Here is a 25,911-nt window from a genome sequence, read left to right as displayed (position 1 = left end):
TAGCACCTTTTAAACCAGGGGTGCCCAACATGTGGCCCTCGGAGCCCTCTGATGTGGCCCGCGACCTCCTGCTCTGGGATGGCTGATTGGCAAGCACAGATCAGGTTGCCAACCTGCCATCCCAGAGCATCAGTGTTGTGAATGAAGCCAGAGGTAGAGGAAGCAAGCGGCTTTTCAGAAAGTGCACCACATCTGCAGGATAATAATAGACATCTATGGCAAAGTGCAGCTAACCGCCAGGAAAACCACAAGCACACTGCGCTACACCAACTTTGTGGAAAGACCACGATCGGTCCAACCCAATCGGACACTCTATTCACCTCTATGGAGCGGCAGTTGTAAACAGACTTTTGTCCGTTTACACCTGCCTACCTCCAAACCGATCTGTAAAAAAAAAAAAAACAGAAGCGAATCCCTTCACTTCCATCTGATTGGATCAGAGGGCCCATAGAGTAGATTGGGCTGTGTCTGTTTTGCATATGCAGACTGGACACAGACCTGTCATCTGCCCACTCTGCTCATTGTGGCCCACAACTGGTTACTAAGTCGCTTAAGTGGCCCTCGGCCTTCAAAAGGTTGGGCACCCCTGTTTTAAACCCTGAGGGAAACTCTTTGTATTATTATTATCCTGAAGGGAGGGAGGGAGGGAGGGACGACCGCATGAATCAAGGAACTTCTGTGCAAAACCAGAAAAATTTGATCTTTTGAAGACTAGAGAATCCTCAATCAAGTGTTGCGGTCTGGATTGCTGTTTCTGTTTCTCTCTCTTTCCACATATAAGCTCTTCATTTTTTAAAGACTTTTTTGCAAGAAGTTTTGAAAAAGTTAAACTTTGTTAGTCTTATAAAGCACACTGTCTTCCTTTCTATCGAAATAAATCAATTGTGCTATCACAACACACAGTTTAGATTTCATAGGAATCTCTAATGCCCTGTACACACGATAGGTTCATCCGATGAAAACGGTCTGATGGATTTTTTTCATCAGATATCCAATGACGCTGACTTTCATCTTGCCTACACACCATCAGTTAAAAAAACGATAGTGTCAGAACGCGGTGACGTAAAACACAACGACGTGCTGAGAAAAATGAAATTCAATGCTTCCGAGCATGCGTCGACTTGATTCTGAAAATGAGAGAGAAAAATCACCGCTCAAGAGAACCAGAGAGCCAATCTCCCAAGATCCGAACCAAGGGTGCAGGCAATGCAATCAGAATGCAAACTCGAAGAAAAAGTCTGGGACAGCCACACTCCAAAAAAAATCCTTTTTAATAAAAATTGGTCACAAAACTACATGCCACGGCCAAAAGGATCAGAACAAAAAGCTGACGCGTTTCGCACTGTATCTCAGTGCTTATTCATAGCTATGAAAAGGAATTTTTTTGGAGTGCGGCTGTTCCAGCTTGATTCTGAAAATGTGTTGATTTTTAACCGATAGATTTCCCCACAGACGATCGTTTTTTTCTATCGGTTTTTTAACCATCAGATAATTTAAAACAGGTTCTAAGTTTTTTCACCGGCGGGGAAAAAGCTGATGGGGCCCACACACGATCGGTTCGTCTGATGAAAACAGTCCATCAGACCGTTTTAATCAGACGAACCGATCGTGTGTACGCGGTATTATACAGTAGAGCAAGCTTTGTCTCCATCGCAGCAAGCCGTTTTTTCGGCGTATGGGGGGGTCTCCTTACAACCCATACCAGACCTAAGGGCCCGGTATGCTCCTGAGGGGGGAACCCATGGCGGATTTTTATTTAAAATCCGGCGGGGACTTCCCCCTCAGGATTTATAACAAACGCTGCACACATGTAGAATTGGCGGGAATCCAAGTCGGATCTCCCGTCGCTTCTATGACGGCTTTGTCTCCATCGCAGCAAGCCAGCTCGGCGCTGGCTCCCGCGATGGGGCTCGTAGGTGGTCAATCTCGCCGAGAAAGGGAGCGAGATTGACACAATATCGCGGTCACCCACTGTATGTACAGACCTACTACACTACTATTTAGTTTAGGTGATAAAGGCACTTATAAAGAGTATAGGCTGAACACTTTCCAATAGATATTTCCAAAGCTCATGATTCAAGTTTTTGCCTATATATGCTTATTATATTGTGTATACTGCCACTCGGAGCTAAGAACTCAGATCAGAGCTTTATCTTGAAATTAATGTTTCATATAATCCAATATTGCAGGAACATTTTTATTCAGATAGCTGCCAAATTGACAACAGGGCAAATGCAGGTAATATAATAGTGATGGTAATACAAATAATTAAGCTATATAACAAGCACAGTGATTTGGATGCCAACTTTTTGCTGCTACTTTGCATAGCTGAAAATTATGGCATAGGGTAAGCATTTAGAAAGTTTACAAGACTTAGATTAGAAGATGTAATGTCTGGGAATCAGTAATTGGATTGTCTGCAATTACATTTTGTTTCAAGAGAATTGCCACCATTGTCCATTTGTCTCTCATGTATTGAGACAATTGCCCATTTCATGCATATTGCCATCATTGACTGCTTTTTGCTAACGTACACATTAGTTCCTGTGTATTGTCATTCTTGTATGTTTATTACTTAACCATTTCAGCCCCGGACCATTTTGCTGGCCAAAGATCAGGCCACTTTTTGTGATTCGGCACTGCGCCGCTTTAACTGACAATTGCGCGGTCGTTCGACGTGGCTTCCAAACAAAATTTACATCCCTTTTTACCACAAATAGAGCTTTCTTTTGGTGGTATTTGATCACCTCTGTGGTTTTTATTTTTTGTGCTATAAACAAAAATAGAGCGACAATTTTGAAAAAAAAACAATATTTTTTACTTTTTGTTATAATAAATATCCCCCAAAAATATATTAAAAGAAAATTTCCTCAGTTTAGGCTGATACGTATTTTTCTACATATTTTTGGTAAAAAAGTTATAGCATCTACAAAAGTTATAGCATCTACAAAAGTTATAGCATCTACAAAATGGGGGGTAGTTTTATGGCATTTTTATTAATATTTTTCTTTACTAGTAATGGCGGCGATCAGCGATTTTTATCATGACTGCAACTTTATGGCGGACACATCGGACACTTTTGACACGTTTTTGGAACCACAGTCATTTTTACAGCGATCAGTGCTATAAAAAAGCACTGATTACTGTGAAAATGACACTGGCAGTGAAGGGGTTAACCACTAGGTGGCACTGAAGGGGTTAAGTCAGTACTAGGGAGTGATTCTTACTGTTAGGGAGTGTGGCTACAAGTGACACGACACTGATGACCGTTTCCGATCACTTGTTTACAAAGGCACCCCCCTGTTCTGCCTTTGCTGACCACAAATTGTGGGCCGCCCAGGAACATCGAATTCCCGGGACCCGCTAGCGCACTCAAAAGGGAGGCCGTGCCATTCTGCCGACGTACATTACATAGTTACATAGTTATTCAGGTTGAAAAAAGACACAAGTCCATCCAGTTCAACCACAAAAAATAAACAAACAAAATAAAAAACACAGTACAATCCCATACACCCAACTTCATACCCACAGTTGATCCAGAGGAAGGCAAAAAACCCCAGCAGAGCATGATCCAATTTGCTACAGCAGGGGAAAAAATTCCTTCCTGATCCCCCGAGAGGCAATCGGATTTACCCTGGATCAACTTTACCTACAAATCTTAGTACTCGGTTATTTTATGTACATTTAGGAAAGTATCCAGGCCTTTCTTAAAGCAATCTACTGAGCTGGCCAGAACCACCTCTGGAGGGAGTCTGTTCCACATTTCCACAGCTCTTATTGTGAAAAAAACTTTCCGTATTTGGAGGTGAAATCTCTTTTCCTCTAGACGCAAAGAGTGCCCCCTTGTCCTCAGTGTTGACCATAAAGTGAATAACATTGGCGTGTGGCGGTCGGCAAGTGGTTAAGTAGTATCACAACGGTTTCTTTGTTGTCTATTAGACATGTGCAATTCAATTTAGTAAAATTTGGTCATTTGGAAATATCAGAATTTCATAATTCTTTCTGAATATTTGGAAATTTGGAAATTCAAAATTCGAGAATTCGAAAAATTTGAAAATCCAAAAATAAGAATGAAAATCTGAAACATTCAAAAGAACGAATTTTTTTAAATCTGAAATAATTAATAACTAATAATAACTTAACTATTACTATCTATTAAATTATAGGTATTGGAATTTCCTTTTAAATTTGGCTGTTAGTGAACGTACGAAATTATCTGAAGTTAGGAATTATCTGTAATAACCAACGCCATATCTAAACGAATGGAATGTAACAAATTAATTATAATAAATGACAATAATATTAATATTATTATTTATTATTATTTTGTTCCGTTCCATTTGTTTAGATGCGGCATTCTTTATTTTGGATACTTCGTAACTTCAGATGAATTATTCGTTACGTTCACTACCAGCCAATGGTGAAAGGAAATTCCAATACCTATAATTTAATAGTTAGTTGTTATTATTAGTTATTATTCCAAATTTTAGTTCTAATTTTCGGATTTTCCTTTCGGATTTTCGACTTTCCGAATTTTTTAATTTTTTAATTTCCAAAATTTCCAATTTTTGCATTCCGAATTTCCGAAAAAAAAAAAAACACATTTTTCAGCAGTGCACATGTCTATTGTCTATGTGTTGTCACAACTTTTGATATGTGCACAGTTTAGTAATTTGGGTAATCTGCTTGTGTGAGACTACTCCCACATTTTGATTTAGGTAACATATTACTATATTTTAATATTTCAAAAACATGTCACTATTAAACTATACAAAACTCAAATAATTTAGCACATAATTTAGCCAAAATGTTGCCACTATTTCCTCTGTTTTCGCACTTGCAGAAGCTCAGGGTTACAAACATTTCCTTGGTATGGTGACTGTACAATCACTGAAAAAGGTAGGCTGCACTAGAAATAAATGGTCTGAAAAGGTCAGAAAAGGATTGCATAATTTTAAGATAATCATGGTAGATCCACATAGGTTTCTGATTGCTATCAGCTCCTATCAAGTAGTATTTTTTTTTGTAATAAGAAAAAAAAAACATGTATACACAAACAGAAATGCAGCTTACGTTAAACATGGTCCACAAGTATCATACTTATCAGTATAGTGCAAAAGGTGCAACAGAGCAACTTAAAAACAAGGTACCATTTCCCAGATAGTAACACTAATCCATCGAGGAGGGCCCGCCCCTCCCCAATTCGCTTACTCGTCCTCCATCAAATCCCGGGGTCTTGGACCCAGCAAAGCAAGGAGCCCCCACATCCCAGCGCCCAATATGGGGAGGGGGGCCAAATGGCCTCCATCAGACCCTCCCCGACCGAAATCTGGCCCATAGGCGTCTAGAAAATAGGGGCCCCACACAACTAGGAATCTCCCTATCCAAGATGAAGGAGGAGAGACCACAGCTGCACAACGAGATCCGGCCCAAACAAGGGGCTAACCCCAGCGGCGATAAACACCACCTGAGCTAAGCAGGTGCGCAGGGATCCATGTACTAATTCCCAAAGAAGAAGAACAAGGGAATAGAAACTAAATAACAACAAAAAAACAAAAACAAACAGACCAACAAAGAAACACACAAACCACAGACAGACGGACGGACACGAAGACGGGGGGTAGGAAAGTAGAAAGTCCAGAAAAAGAAAGAAGAGAAGAAGAAATAGGGGGATATGACTGCCTCCACCAGGCATGCTCCACGTTGTCCCATGGCTCTGCCAATCGAAAAAATGCTGTTAGGGCTCAGCACAGCATGCAAACTCCTACATCGCCTGCACCCACCTCCAGGGCCTACGATACAGCACCCCTTCCCCCCCTAAGTGAGGACTCCGCAAGTTCCAATAAAGCAATGTCTAGACTAGAGGGGACAAACCCTACCCCTGGAGTATGCTGCAGCCAAGCATCCCAAATGGACTTAAAGCGTTTACCTGTGCCTTTGCAGTTCGCCACCCACTGCCCCGCACCTTCTTGAACCAGTCCTCGAGGCCAGAAACAGAAGCTTGCTTCCAATAGATGGGAATCAAGCACCTGGCAGCATTCAGGAGGTGCGGCAGAGCACACCCCCTGTAGAGACCGATCGGCATAGAGGGGACATGGAGAAGAAAGTGCAAGGGCTGAAGCGGGACGTCCACATCCAATATGGCCTTAATTTGTGCCTGAATTGCTTCCCAGAAAGGACGGATCCTCGGGCACTCCCACCATATGTGGAGTAGGGTGCCACGAAGGCCACAACCCCTCCAGCAATGATCAGACACAGCAGGGTAAATGCGTGAGAGGGCAGCCGGCACCCTATACCACCTTAATAGTAACTTGTAGTTTGTTTCTTGTGTTCTAGACTTTGGAGCTAGAGTGAGTCAGGCGTACAGGGAAGCCAGCTGTGCCTCTGAGAGCTTCCTTCCCAGGTCTCGCTCCCACTCCCTAACATAGGGCAGCTTGGTTTCCACCACGGACGAGCCCAGTAGCTGGTAGAGCTCGGATACCATGTGGGGAATGGGGTCCTCCGCAATGAAAAGAAGCTCAAAGGGTGTGAGTTGCGAGGGGGCACGAATAGGAGTGACCTGTGCGTCAAAGAAATGTTTAAGCTGCGCGTGTCGCCATAAATCCATTGGGAAAGAGGCATGTCGAGCCCTAAGGGACTCCAGCGGGGGGAGAAGCCCACCCTCCAACAGCCTGCCACATCCACCCAATTCCTAAAGAAGGCCCTTTGTTCACCCGGGAGGAACCAGCAAAAGCTCCCCAGCGGAGCCAATGGGGACCCAGGGGGTGCCAAAGAGTACACAGTATTGATCCTGTCCCAAACCCGAAGGACCTGCCTCATAAGGGGAGAGGTCGCATCAGATAGCCCTCTGTGCTCCTTTGCCAGCCATGGGGCATAGGCCAAGTCCCTACCCGTCATGCTCTCCAGAGGAACCCAAAGTCTAGAGCGGGTGTGAAACCTCCAGTTCAGAATCCTCTGGAGAACAACGGCCCTGTAATACCGCCGGACGTCCAGAATCCCTAGACCCCCCGCCCTTTTAGCTCGCTTCAACACCCTCATAGCTATTCTAGGCTTCTTGGCACTCCACACAAAGTCTATGAGCATGACATTAAGTTTAGTAAAGAAGGCACCTGGCAAGGGAACTGGCAGCATCTGCAGGTAGAACAGGACCCTAGGAAGCACATTCATCTTGAGAATGTTCACTCGCCCAAGCCAAGTAAAGGCCGTTTTAGTCCAATGAGAGAGGTCGGTTTTAATGGTCGTCAGTAGGGAGGGGTAATTGGCATGATATAAAGTCTCGTAACGGTCAGTCAGCTGGATACCCAAGTACTTGATTGAGGACCTAGCCCACGTGAAGGGAAACGCCGCTTATCAAGTAGTATTTTGAGGCTCCATGGTACATGTAGGGAAAAAGCAAACCATGCCCAGTCAGATGGACCTTTTTCATCGGACAAACCGATCGTGTGTGGGCCCCACTGATCTTTTTTCCATCGGTGTAAAAAAATAGAACATGTTTTAAATTTTTCCGATGGATAAAAAAAACGATAGTAAATTCCGATCGTCAGTGTGGAACTCCATTGGAGAAAAATCCATGCATGCTCAGAATCCGAAAAAGGAGAAACCCCCCAAGGTGGGACTTTAACGGTAACAAATATATTTTGAATATTATTACTTCTTGAATCTGAGTTCTTACCGTTAAAGTCCCACCTTGGGGGGTTTCTCCTTTTCTATTTCATTTAGGGATGTTGGTAACACATATAGGTCTCTTTTTTTATGTTATTCTATGTTTCATGCTCAGAATCAAGTTGACGCATGCTCAGAAGCATTGAACTACATTTTTTTCAGCTCCTCGTATTGTTGTATGTCACCACGTTTTGGCATGGTCGAAATTTAGTCTGATAGTGTGTATGCAAGACTGGTGAAAGTCAGCTTCATCGGATATCCAACGAAAAAAATCCATCGAATTCTATTCCATCAGAAATCCAATCGTGTGTGCACGGCATTACTTGTATTTGTACTTACTCTTCTACAAAGTCATTGATAAAAAAAATAATCAATACAATATTCCTAAAGAGATGGAGCATATACCGAGCCTATCTTCTAACCTATTTGCATTCTGAATAAGGTTATATCTGGAACACAGATTTTGAATGTGAAAGGATTGGAAAATGTTTGATCTCTGGGCCCTGCATTACAGCCCAAAATTGGTTATTTTATAATCTATAACTTGTCTTATAGGACAACTGCATGACAAATATTCATAATGTGCTGACACATTGGAATATAAATACTTTTTTGCGCTTTGAAAGCTATTTTTCAGTATTAAAATAAAATAAAAGTATATTAACTGAAAGAACAGGAGCAAGCATGAAGGAACAGAAGAATTGTACTGTAAAATGATCCGCATTATAACCAGGGTCACCTCTAGAGACAACAATTTCTGGAGGCAATTTATGTAAACATATTACTGTTCTAGAAAATTAGGAACATAGGGTAATTATTCAGCAAAAGTTTACTGTGATACATTATTTCATGGACAACTTTTTGCCTTAATAATGCCAACACTTATGTGTTGAATGTACGCATAAATATTATTATCGATTTCACACTGCATATTCTTCTAAATGTCATACAAAGCGAACCGATAATAAGGTGATTGCAAGATAGAATGTCAAACCTATATTACTGTTCACACTTCAATGCATTTTCATGTTTAATTACAGTGTTCAAGCACAGGCAAAGCTTTCTCACCAGTGTTTGAAAGAGAAGGTACATAATCGGTTATCTAAAAGCTTTCACAATTATGCAAAGTGTATGACTGTCAAATTAAACTAGGTTTGTGACAATGTATCATTGTGATTTTTTTTAAATATATCTGCCCACTGATGTACGGTACTCTGCTTTTAATATGTGATGTTTAGTGAATGCCTGTCCTAGCTTTGCAATGCAATGTGTGAAGAATTAAGGTATTTACTTAAAGCAAAACAATGGGATTTTGGCTGCCTAGATGTTATGTGTCTCACATATCTAATTATCTTGCTTCTGCTTCCATTGTAGTTTAATATTTTCTTAGCTGCTGTGTACTTATTTTGATAACAGATTTTAAAGTTTCTGAAGTATAATTTCCCTTTGTTAAAGTAGAAGTCCACTCTGAAGCCTCGTACACACGGGTCAGAATCTCGTCAGGAAAAAAACGTTGTTTTTCCTGACGAGATTCTTGGCAAGAATCTCTTGACTCCTGAGTATACACACACTCCTTTCAAAAGACCCGCGGTTCTTTTGAAAAGCAATAAAACAGTGATGTCATCGCGTACGACAAGCATGCGCTCGTCACATTCAATGCCGTCGCCGCCATCTTGCTTCACCCTACCTATGCCGTGGAAGCTACCGTGCATGAGTCAAAGTCATTTCGAGCATGCGTGGGTTTCCACGGCAACAGGTAAGTAATACAGATGCTCGGGTTTCTCGTCGGGAAACAGTCCAAAAAGAGAGCAGGATCTCTAGGTTTCTCGGCGAGATTCTGGGAAGATTTCCAGACGAGAAACCTGAAAGCCTCGTACACATGCTCGGTTCACTCGGCCAGCAGTTTTCTTGCTGGTTCTTGCCGAGAAAACTGAGTGTGTGTACGAGGCTTAACACTAAAATCTCACATCTAACACTAACCTATCTAGCCTTGTAAAAAGAAAATCAGTATACATACCTTTTCTGAAACCGATCCGACCCAATCCCATGCTGAGCTGTGAGCTGGGGCTTTGCTGTGGTGGCAGGTGCAGAGGACACGTCCAAAAACGGAAGCTCCATAGTAAGTTTATGGGTGTTGTCACTCCCCATTCATTTCACAGCCGTTGTCGGCTGTGTCCTCTGCAAAGCTTCCACTGATGGAGTCTGAATCAGATCGGCTTAAAAAAAAAGGATGTATACTGATTTTTTTATTTACAGGGATAGATATGTTAGTGTTAAGCCTCATACACACAGTCGGACTTCAAACAAACTTTTCCGTGGATTTTTGTTTGAAGGGCGTTGGCCGTGAACTTGGTATGCATACACACAGCAGAACTTTTACAACAAACTTTCCCAAAATCACGTGTTTTTTCGGCTCTTTTCTGCTCTTTACCGTCACCCTTTGGTCAACTTCTGCTATTGTTGGTTGATTTTAACATTGGTTCTGAGCATACGTGTTTGTACTTTGGACAGACTTCTGTACACCCGATAGGACTTTGCACCGTAGGACTTTTGTTGCCGAAAAGTTTGTCCGTTTGCAGAGCGAACTTTTGTTCAATGAAAAATGAAAACTGTTGGATTTTTTTGAAAACCTGTTCTTTTTAAAGTTTGTTGTCAAAAAGTCCGTGTGTATGGGGCTTTAGATTGGGGATGTCTATAGATGCAGGGATTTTAGTGTTAGGCTGGACTTACATTTTAAGGTAAAAGTATTCTTTGCCTGTGAAGGGCGAAGCAGCAAATGTACTCAACTTTCCACCTTTTCAGCAGCACATACATTTCTTTCACCCCTACATGGATCCATTCAGTGTGTTGGAAGACAAGAAAGGGTGTATTGTGTGAGCTCCAAGGTATGTCCCCCTGGGAGAGCACTTGGCCAATCACAAATCACCAGCAATTTTACCTGGGAGGAAGAGGAGCTTTCCATTCCTAGAAGTACTTGGTATTTCTCTTTTCTCCCAGTAGAAAAACAAAGCTTCAGGGATGTGCAGGGGATATAAGCATATGTTGCTGGGAAGTCCTTTGGGTTCACTAATTTTAGTCATAGAAGATGGTTATAGGATGTCCAGGCATGATATGGTCATCACACTAAGATCTGAGATTTGTTTATAAATAAGTTTGTGTGAAAAAAAATTGCTCATGTTCTACATACAATTTCCTGAGATATTTAAAGAAGCTTTCATGAAAAGGCTGGTGTTTGGATGTATTTGACTATATTTTGACAACCCTGGTTCACACAAGTGGGACTTCTGATTGGACTTGAGTCACACAGAATTGACAAGGGAAATCACATGGTGTCTGTCCTCATCAATGCGACTCAGCACGGCGCAATTTTAGAAAAGGTTCTTGCACTACTTTGGTGCAACTTCAGTGTGTCGCACATTTATACATGAAAAGTGGAAAATGTGAGTGGATTTCAAACCGCTCTACGCTGAAAACGGGTCACAGGAGTGCAAAACGAATTGCACTCCTGTGACCCATAGGAGAAGCCCAGCCTAAAAAGCTCAGGCTGGACTTCTCCTTTAAAGAGTGGGTGGCTGAATTGAATCACCTAAAGAGAATGGAGGAACTAATGACAAATATACAGGAATGTTATTCCATTTATATGGCTGTATGGTCTTCTTCGATTAAGTTCCTGAGCTCTGACATCATGAGATCCTTTCTATGAAAATAATTTACTTTGGAACTTGAGTCTCATCTTGAATTGGCGGATTGGAGAGATTTTATTTGGTCACGAAAAAATACTCCCCGGACGTGTTAGGTTTCTTCCTTTTGTTGTGGACATTTTTATTAATGTATGTTGTCAGGTGTCCCCCAGTGTCACTTTTGCTGTAATATGTTCATGCGAGCGTATTCGCACACACAGACATGGGTGGAAGACTATTGGCTGCGGAAACCTTCCAGTGGACATGGCAGATCAGTTTGCTCTTTTGGGGATGTTCATTTATGCCTCACCAAGAGACTGGCCACCTCATGGTGATTGCATTAACGCTCCTAGCAAACAGATCTGCATACATGGGAAAATTAGCATAACCATACAAAAATTATGGCCCACTGAGCCATGATAGAGTACAGCTCATTGGTAGCAGTGGGAATGTGCACCCGATCGCGTTCAGAGCCATTTAAGTAGTGTTCAAATTGTGAGACACTTTGTGTTTCACAAGAAGCTGGACTCATTGCTCTGCACATGACCATTGCTCTGCACATGTTACTTGGAGATAAACAAGCGCGCTTTCCCGGCATTATACAAGAGAGCTATGATTGTGCTTATTAGCGCATGGAATTATTTGTTTATAGGAGAAGCTTTAATTAATCCACAACACTTTTTTTTTCCTTTCTCCTTCTTCCATCTCTTGGTTCCTTTTATTTTTCTGATTTCTCTTGGGCAGCTTTCTTGCCCACGGGAAACACTGCTTACAGAAGCTTTGGATAAACAGGTGGTAACGCACATTTGTATTGATTGTTCTTTTAGTTTACAAGAGCTGTTCTGAAGGATTGACACATTTTGATAATATTAACGGCTTCTGGACCGCCGACCGTACATTTACTGTGGCAAGGCGGCCCAGGTACGCGAAACAACATACCTGTACGTTGTGGTTTCTTTTGGGGCGTGCGCCCCCAGCGACCAGCTTCCACTGCGATTGGACACAGAGGGAGAAAATTGGCGGGTCCGGTGAATGAGATTTTAGCCGGGACCCGCCGATCATTCCAAGGAGATACAGAACGGCGGTCTGCCTATGTAAACAAGGTCGTTCTGCCAGAGGGGAAAATTGAGATCTTCTGTTTCTGCTAAGTAGAAACGCGGATCTCTGTTGTCCCCCAGTCACAGCATTCCCCCCACAGTTAGAAAGCGCTGCCTAGGGGCACACCTAACCCTTTTCATCGCTCCTGGTGTTAACCCCTTCCCTGCGAGTGTCATTAGTACAGTAACAGTGCATTTTTTAAGCACTGTTCACTTTAATAATGTCACTGGTCCCTAAAAAGTGTCAAAAGTGTCAGTTAGGTGTCCAATTTGTCTGCCACAATGTCGCAGTCCTGCTAAAAATTGCTGATTACTGCCACTAGTAAAAAAACAAAAAAGATTCCACCAAAATATCCCATAGTTTGCAGATGCTATAACTTTCTAATCAATATACGCTTATTGGATTTTTTTTTTACCATAAATATGTAGCAGAATACATATTGACCTAAATTTACATTTTATTGGGTATGTTTTATAGCAGTTTTTTTTCACAATTGTTGGTCTTTTTTTGTATTTAGTGCAAAAAATAAAAACTGCAGAGGTGATCAAATACCACCAAAGGAAAGCTCTATTTGTGGGGGAAAAAGAACATCAAGTTTATTTGGGTACAGCATTGCATGACCACGCAATTGTCAGTTAAATCAACGCAGTGCAGTTTCACAAAAAATGGCCTGGTCAGGAAGGGGGTAAAACCTTCCAGAGCTGAAGTGCTTAATTCCATGATACATGGGATCATGTTGCTCCAGGCCATGTGACTTCTGAGTGTAACCCTTATAAAGTATTTAATAAAATGTAATATAAAAAAGGATGACCTGGCAAAATAATGAAAAATACTGCAGCTACTGACTTTTAATAATCGGACACTCACCTCACTACTGTGGGCGCCCGGCTGTGGCTTCACAGCCGGGCACGCACTGCATATGCGCAAGCCGTGCTGCGCACCATGATTGGAGGAGCAATCATCTGGAACCTGTGGCGTGTCCCAGATGATTGCTGAGAGGGAGTTGGGAGAGGTGACCTTCCTTCGGCGTCGTGGTGCCCAGGGAGGAAGTGGGAGCGGAAACCCTCCAAAAAAAAATGGCATGTCAGGGGGTCACCTTCCCTTAAAGCGGAAGTTCCATTTTTGGGTGGAACTCCGCTTTAAGTAGCAATTATATATTTTACAACAATTTGTTTATTAAAGTTGGAGTTACCCTTTAAACAGAAGGCAGAACTCAGTTAGCTAGATTCAGGTAGGGGCGCGTATCTTTAAGGCGGCGTAGCGTATCGTATTTACGCTACGCCGCCTTAAGTCAGACAGGCAAGTACTGTATTCACAAAGCACTTGCCTCCTAACTTACGTCGGCGTAGCGTAAATGGGGCTGGCGTAAGCACGCCTAATTCAAATGAGGATGGGGGCGTGTTTTCTGTTAATGTTTGGTGACCCGACGTGATTGACGTTTTTTAGGAACGGCGCATGCGCCGTCCGTGTACATAACCCAGTGTGCATTGCTCCAAAGTACGCCGCAAGGACGTATTGGTCTTGACGTGAACGTAAATTACGTCCAGCCCCATTCACAGACGACTTACGCAAACGACGTAAAATGTTAAAAATTTCGACGCGGGAACGATGGCCATACTTAACATTGGCTATTTGTTGGAATAACTTTACGCCGGAAAAAGCCATACGTGAACGACGTAAAAAAAATGAATCGGCGTATCTAGTCGTTTACATATTCTACGCCGAACTCAACGGAAGCGCCACCTAGCGGCCAGCGGGAAAATTGCACCCTAAGATACGACGGCGTCATTTCTTAGCCTAATTCAAGCATATCTGGTTTCCAGAATACGCTGAAATTAACGCCGGTGTAGATTCAGAGTTACGACGGCATATCTACTGATACGCCGGCGTAAACGTACCTGAATCTGGCTAAGTGTCTATAACTTGGCAATGGCAAGAGTTTAAGACAGAAAATGAATCCCTGTATTGCTGCCATCTACTTTACAACGCTATCTTTATTCTTCACCTATGTCAGAGAAGCAGCAATGATCGTAGTTTTATATTTTATACACGTGAATTTGCTATGTTTGTTCCTCAGTGGCAGATGTGAGACAGTCTTATGCTTTATGTGGTTAGTTAGCCCTGTTACTGAAACATATGGAAACTCACTATTATCTACCAAAGAATTTCCTCCCACAAATTGTAGAGAAATAAAGGGCTGAGTTGTGGGTACTCTTCCCCTTAATTTCATTACATGTACATTTCTATAACACTCTCAAAAGCAGCAGGTGCAAACTATACTTATGTTTAATGGTCAGAATCCAATGTTTATAGCTGAACCATATGTAAGCACCGTATTTTGAAGCCAAGATTTCTTTGTCAAGACGCATTAGTGGTAATGTAAGCTGCTCACACATGGTGCAGTTAAGTGTTAAATCAAAGGCGCTGCTCTCATTCACTCCCTAGATACACTGGGGGTAATGAAGGTAATCAAAAAGTAAACAAAATGAAACAATGTAAATACCAAGAGAGACTTGCAATATCAATATTAAATGTATCGTTGTATGAGAGTACAACTCACTGAAAGTAGATCAGATAGGCGATTCGTGATCCAAATGACATTCCGCACAAAGAACACATTAAGTAGAGTACAAATTAAGCCGAGGAAGTCAAGCATAAACTAAGACATTCTCCTGTCTAAAGGGAAATGAATATATAAAACGCAAGCCATAGGAAATAATGGCTTGCAACACGGTGTAACAATAATAATCCTGGATGGCTGCCAAAATTTTGCAAAGAACAGCTTTGGAGTATGTTGTATGGAGTATGTTCTTTTATATAGTTCCATATACAGCAGGACACAATACTGTGATTAAACTGGGAATTAAATTAATTCTAATTTCTACCAACGGCAAGCCCCTTAGAGTAGTACTTATGTACTTATAGTGTTGCCTTTCATCCTGTAACTATCGTAAACAGAGATGCCATCTCTCCACTGTACTATAAGAAATAAGCCAAAGGATATATACATATGAGAATCTGCTACCGACCATTTCTAAACTCTACTTACCCTGCTGAACCTAGTGATTTACTTGCTTCAATACATCTAATATGCACACTACGCATTTACATTTTAACGTTTTTTTTTTTAAGTTATTAATCAATGCAGAGATTCTGTGATCATCAATACGCGTGAATACAGAATGGCACTAGTTAATATGGAGAGCAGGTGCTACTATCTGCTGGACTCTGCAGCATTACTTGACATGACACCAAGGCCTGTATTTTACTTTCTATTAATTAACTGCTTGCCGACCCACGCACGACTATATACGTTGGCAGCATGGCACGGACAGGCAGAAGGACGTATATAAACACCCCCTTTAAGAGCGCGGGTTTGTGGACGCCGCCAGAGACGCGAGCTCCGTGAGCCCAACCGCGGTTCCCGCGGACTCGATCGCCATGGGGATACCCGCGATCGTCTCACGGGAGGGAAGAACGGGGAGATGCTGATGTAAACAAGCATCTCCCCGCTCTGCCTGGTGACAATGACAGTGATCACCGCTTCCTGTAATCGGAAGCAGTGATCACTGCCTGGTCACGTGTAGCCCACCCCCCCTACTGTAAGAATCACTCACTAGGGCACACTTAACCCCTACAGCGCCACCTAGAGGTTAACCCCTTCACTGCCAGAGTAATTTCCCAGGAATCAGTCGATTTTTTTAAGCACTGATCGCTGTAAAAATGACAATGGTCTCAAAAATGTGTCAAATGTGTCAGCCATAATGTCGCAGTCACGATAAAAAAACGCTGATCGCCGCCATTACTAGTAAAAAAAAAAAAATTATTAATAAAAATGCCATAAAACTATCTTGTAGACACTATGGGCCAGATTCAGAAAGAATCGCCTATCTTTAGGCGGGCGTAGCGTATCTCAGATACACTATGCCGCCGTAACTTAGTGCGGCAGGTCCCGTATTCAGAAAGAACTTGCGCTCTAAGTTACGGCGGCCTAGTGTAAATGGGCCGGCGTAAGCCCGCCTAATTCAAACTAGGCTGGTAGTGGGCGTGTTGTATGTAAATGATTTGTGACCCCGCGTAAATGACGCGCTTTACGAACGGCGCATGCGCGCGCATGCTCAGTATCACGTCGAATTTTCTCCGTAAATTACGCCCACTCAATGCTTAGTCGACGTGAATGTAACTTACGCCCAGCCCCATTCACGGACGACTTACGCAAATGACGTAAAACGTGTAAAATTCAACGCTGTTCCAACGTCCATACTTAACATTGGCTGCGCCTCATATAGCAGGGGTAACTTTACGTCGGTCAGATGCCTTACGTAAACTACGTATATTGATACGCCGGGCGCATCTACGTTCGTGAAACGCTGAATGCGTCCAGCGTAACTATGCGCCCACGATACGCCGGCGTAGGCAAGTTACGTCGGACGGCTGAAGCCATGTTTTCAGGCGTATCTAGCTTTGTGAATCGGCGTAAAGATGCGATGGCGCACATTTGAAATTACGCCGCCGTATCTCCTTTCTGAATCTGGCCCTATAACTTTTGCGCAAACCTATCAAACCAATCGCAATGCTTATTGCGATTGTTTTTACCAAAAATATGTAGAAGAATACGTATCGGCCTAAACTGAGGGGGGAAAAAAACGTTTTTTTAATATATTTTTGGGGGATATTAATTGTAGCAAAAAGTAAAAAATAATGCATTTTTTTCAAAATGTTCACTCTATTTTTGTTTATAGCTCAAAAAATCGAATACCACCAAAAGAAAGCTCTATTTGTGGGGAAAATAGGACATCAATTTTGTTTGGGAGCCACATCGCACGACCGCGCAATTGTCAGTTAAAGCGACGCAGTGCCGAATCGCAAAAAGTGGCCCGGTCATTTGGCTGCATAATGGTCCGGGGTTTAAGTGGTTAAATGGAAGTTGCAGTATAAAGCCTGCAGTGCCTCTCAGAGTTATCTGTGCTTGGACTGAAGTGATACTAGTATGTTTGGTGGTAGATTACAAAGCTGGGTATTACAGTAGTTACAACTAACTTGTAAAAAAAAAAAAACAACAAAAAAAAAGACCATCAACAGATAGGATACCTAACCAACTTTTGCTGCAATATTCAGATCAAGACTAGAGATTTTTATGCTTCTAGGTGTCCTCTGTCTGATGGCCATCATCATTCATCCCTCTTCCTCTGAGCCTAGGTTATCTAGAACCCAGCTACTCAGGGGATAGTAAAAGCTGAAGCAGAACCTCTGTCTCTTTGTACTGCTTCTTCCCCTCACACTCCAGCCCTGCTGTACAGGGACTGTAAGAGGCTGATACCAGGTCAAATTCATGTACTTAGACTGTTAAAAATAATAATAACAATTTTATCTTACATCAAATTGTATATCTGGCTAGAGCTTAACCTCCCTGGCGGTATGAATCTGTCTGGAATTACGTACCAAAAGCGGTACAATTATTTTGCAAGGAAATTTGGCGTTTTATACTGTAGGCCTGTAATTTTTAGGAATAACTCACTTAAATCTGACCAAACAAGAGTCTTGTAGGCATCCCGGGTATGATTTTTTTTAAAAACAAAATTATAAATTATAATATAATAAATAATTATAAATAATTATAACAAGTAATAATATAATTCTAATAAAAAATTATTCAATAATGTAATCAACTCAAAATCACTGAAATTTGCTCAGTTGCAGAATTGTCGCTGTCATTACCTTTATTTTTTTATGACGTATTTCCCCACAAATCGCTATCGCACAATTCTGCAAGTGATTATAATTTATTATAGCTGTTTTCTAGCTGATCTAAAACCATTTTTGACATAAAGGGACACTTTTGGACAATCTACAGTTTTCAGACGGAAATAACAGTTTTTATTATATAAAAGTGCATGTAGGACACTGGGCAGACCACTAGGGACAAGGGGTGTGTGTATTTTTTACATACAGTACTGTAATCTATAAGATTACAGTATACTGTATGTATTGTGTTTGTTTCGTTTTTTGAATTTGGCGCCGTTCTCCGCCCCCGTGCGTCGTAACGTCGCAGGGAACGGAGATCGGCGGCACACGGGGAGACTGTGAATCGAACGAGGAGGACCCGCTTGCTCACACAGCGGGAAGGCATCACAGGATCCAGGGACAAGGTGAGTAACTTGTCTGTGGATGCTGCGAAAGGTAAGCCACGCCGCTGAACGCTCTGCACATCTACCCCGAGCGTGACTCGGGGTTACCGTTCTTAGCATAAAAAATCCACCCCGTGTCACGCTCTGGTTTACCGCTAAGGGGGTTAAAGTGTTACTAAACCCAGAACCCTGCATTCACTATATCTGGTCAGCCAAGGTACACAGAACATGGAAATGCAATAGTTTTAGTAAATATAAACTGCTAAATACCTTTAATCGTGAGCAGTTAGAGCAGTCTTGTGACTTATATCAGTGTCTGGTTAAATCATGTAGGAGGAGTCTTCATTTTCCCCTGATTGTCTTATAAGGCTGCAGGACTCCTGACCCTCTGTCTGGATTGTGCTGATTGATTGGCAGATGAAATGTTGAGAGTGGAGCCTGATGCTGGGAAGAGCTTTGGGTCTGTTTCTCTTGAGTAGTGTAAGGATAGTGAGCAGTCTTAGGATTTGAAGAAAAAGAGCCGCTGCTCCAGGTGTATGATGATAAACTGAGGTGGAATGTCTTGTAGAGTGCCAGCCCCGGCCCGCCTCCGTGGGAAACTTGTAAGAAAAGAAATGGCTGTACATCCAGGAATTCCGATTGCCTTTTATTGTTCAAAGTGATAACACCAAAGACACCAACACGAGGACACGTGACCTTGTGTTGGTGTCTTTGGTGTTATCACTTTGAACAATAAAAGGCAATCGGAATTCCTGGATGTGCAGCCATTTCTTTTCTTACAAGTCTTAGGATTTGAGCATCTGGCCCGCTGTTTGCTGCTGCATATACTCTCCACAGGAAATCTTGTTGAGGTGCCTGCTTACTCACAGTCTATAGGAGTATTGTTTTAGTGTCTTAATACAATTATCCAGAAGTTATCATACCATTGGAGTCCTTCTGTGCTCTTTTTATGTTACCATCTGAGCAAGAGCAGAGGAACTGGTGGATAGCAGCCTAAGTACCTGACATGAGCCTTGTTTGCCTAATCTGTTTCTAGATAGGCATATAGGGCCAGATTCACAAAAGAGATACGACGGCGTATCTCCTGATACGCCGTCGTATCTCTGTGATCCGCCCGTCCTAACTATGCGGCTGATTCATAGAATCAGTTACGCATAGATAGCCCTAAGATCCGACAGGTTTAATTGACTTACACCGTCGGATCTTAGGATGCAATTCTAGGCCGGCCGCTAGGTGGCGATTCCATTGCGGTCGGCGTAGAATATGCAAATGACTACTTACATCGATCCACGAAGATACGCGCGTTCGTCGCAATCTCTTACGTCGTCGCTAGTCGGTTTTTCCCATCGCAAACTTCCGCCTGCTTTATCATGGCTTATCTTTAGAACAGCCATGTTAAAGTATGGCCGTCGTTCCCGCGCCGATTTTTTCTTTTTTTTGCGTAAGACGTCCGGGAATACGAAACGACGTAACGCACGTCGCCGTTCAAAAAAACTTTGGGGCGCCGTAATTTCGCGCAAAGCACATTAGGAAATTTCCTGACGGAGCATGCGCAGAACGTTCAGCGCGGGAACGCGCCTAATTTAAATGGTGCCCGCCCCATTTGAATTAGGCGGGCTTGCGTTGAGCGGATTTACGTTACACCGCCGCAAGTTTACAGGTAAGAGCTTTGTGAATCAGGCACTTATGCTGTAAACCTGCGGCGGTGCAACGTAAATGGGATATGTTACGCCGCCACGGCGTAACGTAATTCTACCTGAATCTGGCCCATGGGTCTGGTAAGTTCAACCCTTGATTTTGGTGAAGTGAGCACTTTTTTTATGTAACTAATTCAAGCACCTAGGAAGAAATAATTGGAGAAGGAAACTTTTAGACAACATTTTAATTCAATTTTCATGGTGGAATCTTATGTCATTTTTGATATACACATTAATTTGAAGAGTGGATTATGTTAGCACTGATTTATTTAATAACTATTTGTTTTCAGTGCTGTATTTTGTGTATTTATTATTCATGATTGAGCATTCTTTTTTGCTCTCAGGTCACTAGTTCCGACATGAGGATAGCAATAGAGACAGAGTTACTTGTTATTGATAGGTATTTCTATTATAAAGCTCAAAATCATTTTCCTATGTTACTGTACCTGTTGATTTGCACTGCAGTAACTTTTGTTCCATATTTGAATGTTTAACTCTGCACAAACTCGGGACAACCTCTGAAGTGACTTATTGAACATGAAAAACATATTAAAACATCATATACACTATGGGCCAGATTTACATAGGTTAGCGGATCTTTAGATCCGCGTAACCTATGTGATTTAAGATCCGCCACCGCAAGTTTTTGAGGCAAGTGGGTAATTCACAAAGCACTTACCTCAAAACTTGCGGCGGCATATCGTAAATCCCCCGGTGGAATTCAAATTCTGCGGCTAGGGGGAGTGTACTATTCAAATCAGGCGCTTTCCCGCGCCAATCGAATAGCGCATGCGCCGCCTGAAATTTTTCCCAGCGTGCATTGCTCCAAATGACGTCGCAAGGATGTCATTGGTTTCGACAATTACGTAAATTACGTCCATCTGTATGCGCGAACGACTTATGCAAACAATGTAAAAAATTCAAATTTCGTCGTGGGAACGACGGCCATACTTAACATTGGCTGCGCCTCATAGAAGCAGGGGTAACTATACGCCGGAAAAAGCCGAACGCAAACTACGTAAAAAAAAAAAGCGCCGGGCGGTCGTTCATTTCGGAATCGGCGTATCTCCTCATTTGCATAATCGGCGCGTAAATAAACCGAAACGCCTCCTAGCGGCCGGCCTGGAATTGCAGCCTTAGATCCGACGGTGTAACACTGTCGGAGCTTAGGCATATCTATGCGTAACTGATTCTATGAATCAGTCGCATAGATACGACCAAAGTAAATCAGAGATACACCATCGTATCTCTATGTGAATCTGGCCCTATTTTGCCAAAAGTATTGGGACACCTGCCTTTAAACACACATGAACTTAACTGGCATCATAATCCATAGGGTTCAGTATTGAGTTGGCCCACCCTTTGCAGCTATAACAGCTTTAACGCTTATGGGAAGGCTGTCCACAAGGTTTAGGACCATTCTTCCAGAAGCACATTTGTGAGGTTAGGCACTGATTTGGCAGAAAAGGCTTGGCTCTCAGTCTACTCTAATTCATCCCAAAGGTGTTCTATTGGGTTGAGGTCAGGACTCTGTGCAGGCCAGTCAAGATTCTCCACCCCAAACTCACTCATCCATGTCTTTATGGACCTTGCTTTGTGCACTGGTGTGCAGTCATGTTGGAACGTCATGTTGGAACAGGAAGGGGCCATCCCCAAACTGTTCCACAAAGTTGGGAGCATGAAATGGTCCAAAATGTCTTAGCATGCTGACACCTTAAGAGTTCCATTTACTGGAACTAAGGGGCCAAGTCCAACCCCTGAAAAAACAACCCCACACCATAATCCCCCACCTACCAAATGATTTGGCGGGTGGCCCAATACATTTGGCAATATAGTAAGCGGGTTTGGGGAACTTGACTGGCCTGCCCTCAACCCGACCCAACACTTTTGGGATGAATTAGAGTGGAGACTGCAAGCCAGGCCTGCTCGCCCAACATCAGTTCCTGACCTCACAAATGCGCTTCTAGATGAATGGTCAAACATTCCCATAGACACCTTGTGGACAGCCTTCCCAGAAGAGTTGAAGCTGTTATAGCTGCAAAGGGTGGGCCACCTTAATATGGAACCCTACAGACTTAGGCCCCGTACTCACGACCAAACATGTCTGCTGAAACTGGTCCGCAGACCAGTTTCAGCAGACATGTTTGGCCGTGTGTAGGCCCGAGCGGACCATTTTCAGGTGGATCGGACAGGTTTCCAGCGGACAACTGTTTCCTGGACTTGCTTTAAAACAGTCCGCTGGAAACCTGTCCCCCCGACATGTACGGTCGTCTGTACAGACCTACCGTACATGTCCGGCCGCCCGCCATCCTTCGCATGCGTCGAATGACTTTGACGCATGCGTGGAAGCATTTTAAAGGCAGGCCGCCCACGTCGCCGCGTCATTGTCGCGGCGACACCGCGTCATTGACGCGGCGACACCGCGGACACGCCCCCGCGTATTGTTTACGCGCGGACCTCTGTTCGATGGTGTGTACAGCCATCGAACAGAAGTCCCCGGGCAGACATGTCCGATGAAAACGGTCCGCGGACCGGTTTCATCGGACATGTCTGCTCGTGAGTACTCGTCCTAAGACTAGGAAGCCATAAAAGTTCATGTGTGTGTAAAGGCAGCGTCCCAATACTTTTGGTAATTAAGTGTATAAGATTACAGGCTGGTATATTACTGTAAAATTGTTGCAAACGTCCCTCTGTGATGCCATCAAGCAGTATTGTGCACATCATACTGATTAAACATGGATACAACTTCCTTGATGTTAATTGATGACAGAGTTATTCTCCATTCAATTTGTGGCTCTCATCTCATCATCTCATCTCATCATCATCCCATCCATCTCATCAGGAGTACAACAGGGAAGGCAAGCTATAAACATATGAGCAACAATTGCGCTCATGTTATAGCACATGTTATTCATGTTCTAAAATAAAAATCTCACTTACCTTTGTCATGACAATATACAATGTACATGTTTTCTGTTTGTTTCAACTATTTGTGGTTTAGGCCATATTTTATCTCTATTTTCTTATGTAAATTCGGCCTTTTATTTCCCCCAAAAAAATTCCAATCAGAAAAACACTAAAAGCAAAAAAACATAGTGGCCATAAATCCCTATAAGAACCCTTGCCTACATTTCAACCAACAGGCCCAGCAGCATTTGAGGAGGAAAACATAGTGCCAAGAGGGTTAACAAGAATGACCTTCTCCCTTATCGGAGCTGGAATATTCCCAACATCTAAAATTGAAATCTAAATTATATTCTTTTTCTTCATTAGAGGCAGATACTTTTAAATTACAATAATTAAATGCTCTGTATTTAAATGGCAGCATAAACTATATTAGAATTTATATAAATATATAGAAGAAACCTATTTTATTATAGATTTGAAACAGGTTAGGATGAAAACAATAAACAGAACATTTGCTATTTTTAAAGGCATTCCCCATATTTGTTAGATTTGAAAGAAAAGACTGAAGTGCATGTGAAATGTTTCATCCTCATTATACAACAGGGGTTGTAAAGGTACAATTATTTTTCCCCTTAAACAGCTTCCTTTACATTAGTGCAGTCCTCCTTCACTTACCTCATCCTTTGATTTTGCTTTTAAATGTCCTTATTTCTTCTGAGAAATCCTCACTTCCTGTTCTTCTGTCTGTAACTCCACACAGTAATGCAAGGCTTTCTTCCTGGTGTGGAGTGTCGAGCTCGCCCCCTCCCTTGGACTTCAGGAGAGTCAGGACGCCCTCTACATTGCAGATAGAGAAAGGAGCTGTGTGTTAGTGGGCGTCCTGACTCTCTTCTGTAGTCCAAGGGAGGGGGCGACCACGACACTCCACACCAGGAAGAAAGCCTTGCATTACTGTGTGGAGTTACAGACAGAAGAACAGGAAGTGAGGATTTCTCAGAAGAAATAAGGACATTTAAAAGCAAAATTGAAGGATGAGGTAAGTGAAGGAGGACTGCACTAAGGTACAGGAAGCTATTTAGGGAAAAAAAATGTTCCTTTACAACCCCTTTAAGTATACTAGTTTGAATAGTCTTTGGGCTGTATTTTAGACTACAGCTTTCTAAAAGCGTATAAGCCTTTATTTACTGGGCAGCCAACTTACCCAACTCCCTTTTTTTGATTTTATGTGAAGAAATACTGTAGGTTGCTAGACAAAACCAAGGAAACTACGTACAGGAAATGTAAAGTCAAACAATATACAGTACATCAACCAGATTTATATATGTGTTTCTGTTGTATAGCATTTCTACTTTTATTTCTTTTTATGTTATAATTTATATGAAATCTGAAATGTTGATTGATTTTCCTTTGGTTGATCATGCAAGATCAGGGATAAGGTTGATGTTATTGCTTTTTCTGTAATTGCATAGCTGAAACAACATTCCCCTTATTCAGAAAGAGCAAACATTGCCTTGAATTTTAAAAATAAAAACTTTTATTCTTAAAGAGGAAGTAAACCCTTATGGGTTTTACTTCCTCTTTGTTTCCCTGCAAAGGTAAAGCATAATGGGCTACTATGCATTGCATAGTAGCCCATTATGTGTCACTTACCTGAAAATGAAGCCTGCGATGTCCCCGATTTCCTCGCTGGCTGGAAGCGTCCAATCTTCACCCCTCTTCCTTCCGGGGCCGCAAACGCCGACTCTGTGACTGGTCGGAGTCGCGTGACGCGCATGCGCACAGGAGCCACCAGTCATGGAATGACTCCATCTAGAAACAGCAGAGCGTGCCCTTTCTAAAGTGCGCATGCACCGAATACACCAGCGCATGAGCGGAAGACATCGCAGTAAGAGGTAATTGTAAATATCTCCTAAACCGTGCAGGTTTAGGAGATATTTCAAGCACCTACAGGTAAGCCTTAATCTAGGCTTACCTGTAGGTGAAAGTGGTCTGTAAGGCATTACAACCACTTTAAAGTGTTACTACTAAACCCAGAATCTGCATTCACTATATCTGGTCTCCCACAGTACACAGAACATGGAAATGCAATTATTTGAGTAAATATAAACTGTTAAATACCTTTTCTCATCAGCAGTATATAGTCTTGTGACTTCTAGCAGTGTCCAGCCAAGCACTGTTAAAAGTTTTTTGGAGAAGTTTTCTGACTGCCTTATGAGACTGCAAGATCTCGGACTCTCTGTCTGGGAAGTGCTGATTGGCCCTGTGCTGATTACATGCACTATCCCAAGAAAAAAAAAACTCTTTAGCAATACACACCAAAATGAGCATATGCAGCCTGACTCCATAGGCTCTGTGTTATCAGGAAATGATCAGGGGGTTAGCAGAGGATAAAACCCTTAGGTTCCACAGTGAGTATAACAAGCATACTCTCCTGCATATACAGACTGATTTTACTGTTGTGGGTTTAGTAACACTTTTAGGTAGATTCAGAAAGAGTTAGACCGGCTTATCTACAGATAAGCCGACCTAACTCTGAATCTGCACCGACCTATGTTTAAGGCCTCGTACAGACGAGAGGATATCCGCTGGAAATGGTCCGCCGGACCGTTTCCAGCGGATAAATCCTCTGGCGGATTTGGATCTAATGGCTGTACACACCATCAGATCGAAATCCCCGCGGAATACATCCGTGGTGACGTGGCCGCGTCGTCGCCGCGACGATGACGCGACGACGTGCGC

The sequence above is a fragment of the Rana temporaria genome, chromosome 1, assembly GCF_905171775.1.
Source record: "Rana temporaria chromosome 1, aRanTem1.1, whole genome shotgun sequence".
Lineage (NCBI taxonomy): Eukaryota > Metazoa > Chordata > Amphibia > Anura > Ranidae > Rana > Rana temporaria.
This window is presented reverse-complemented; position numbering follows the sequence as displayed.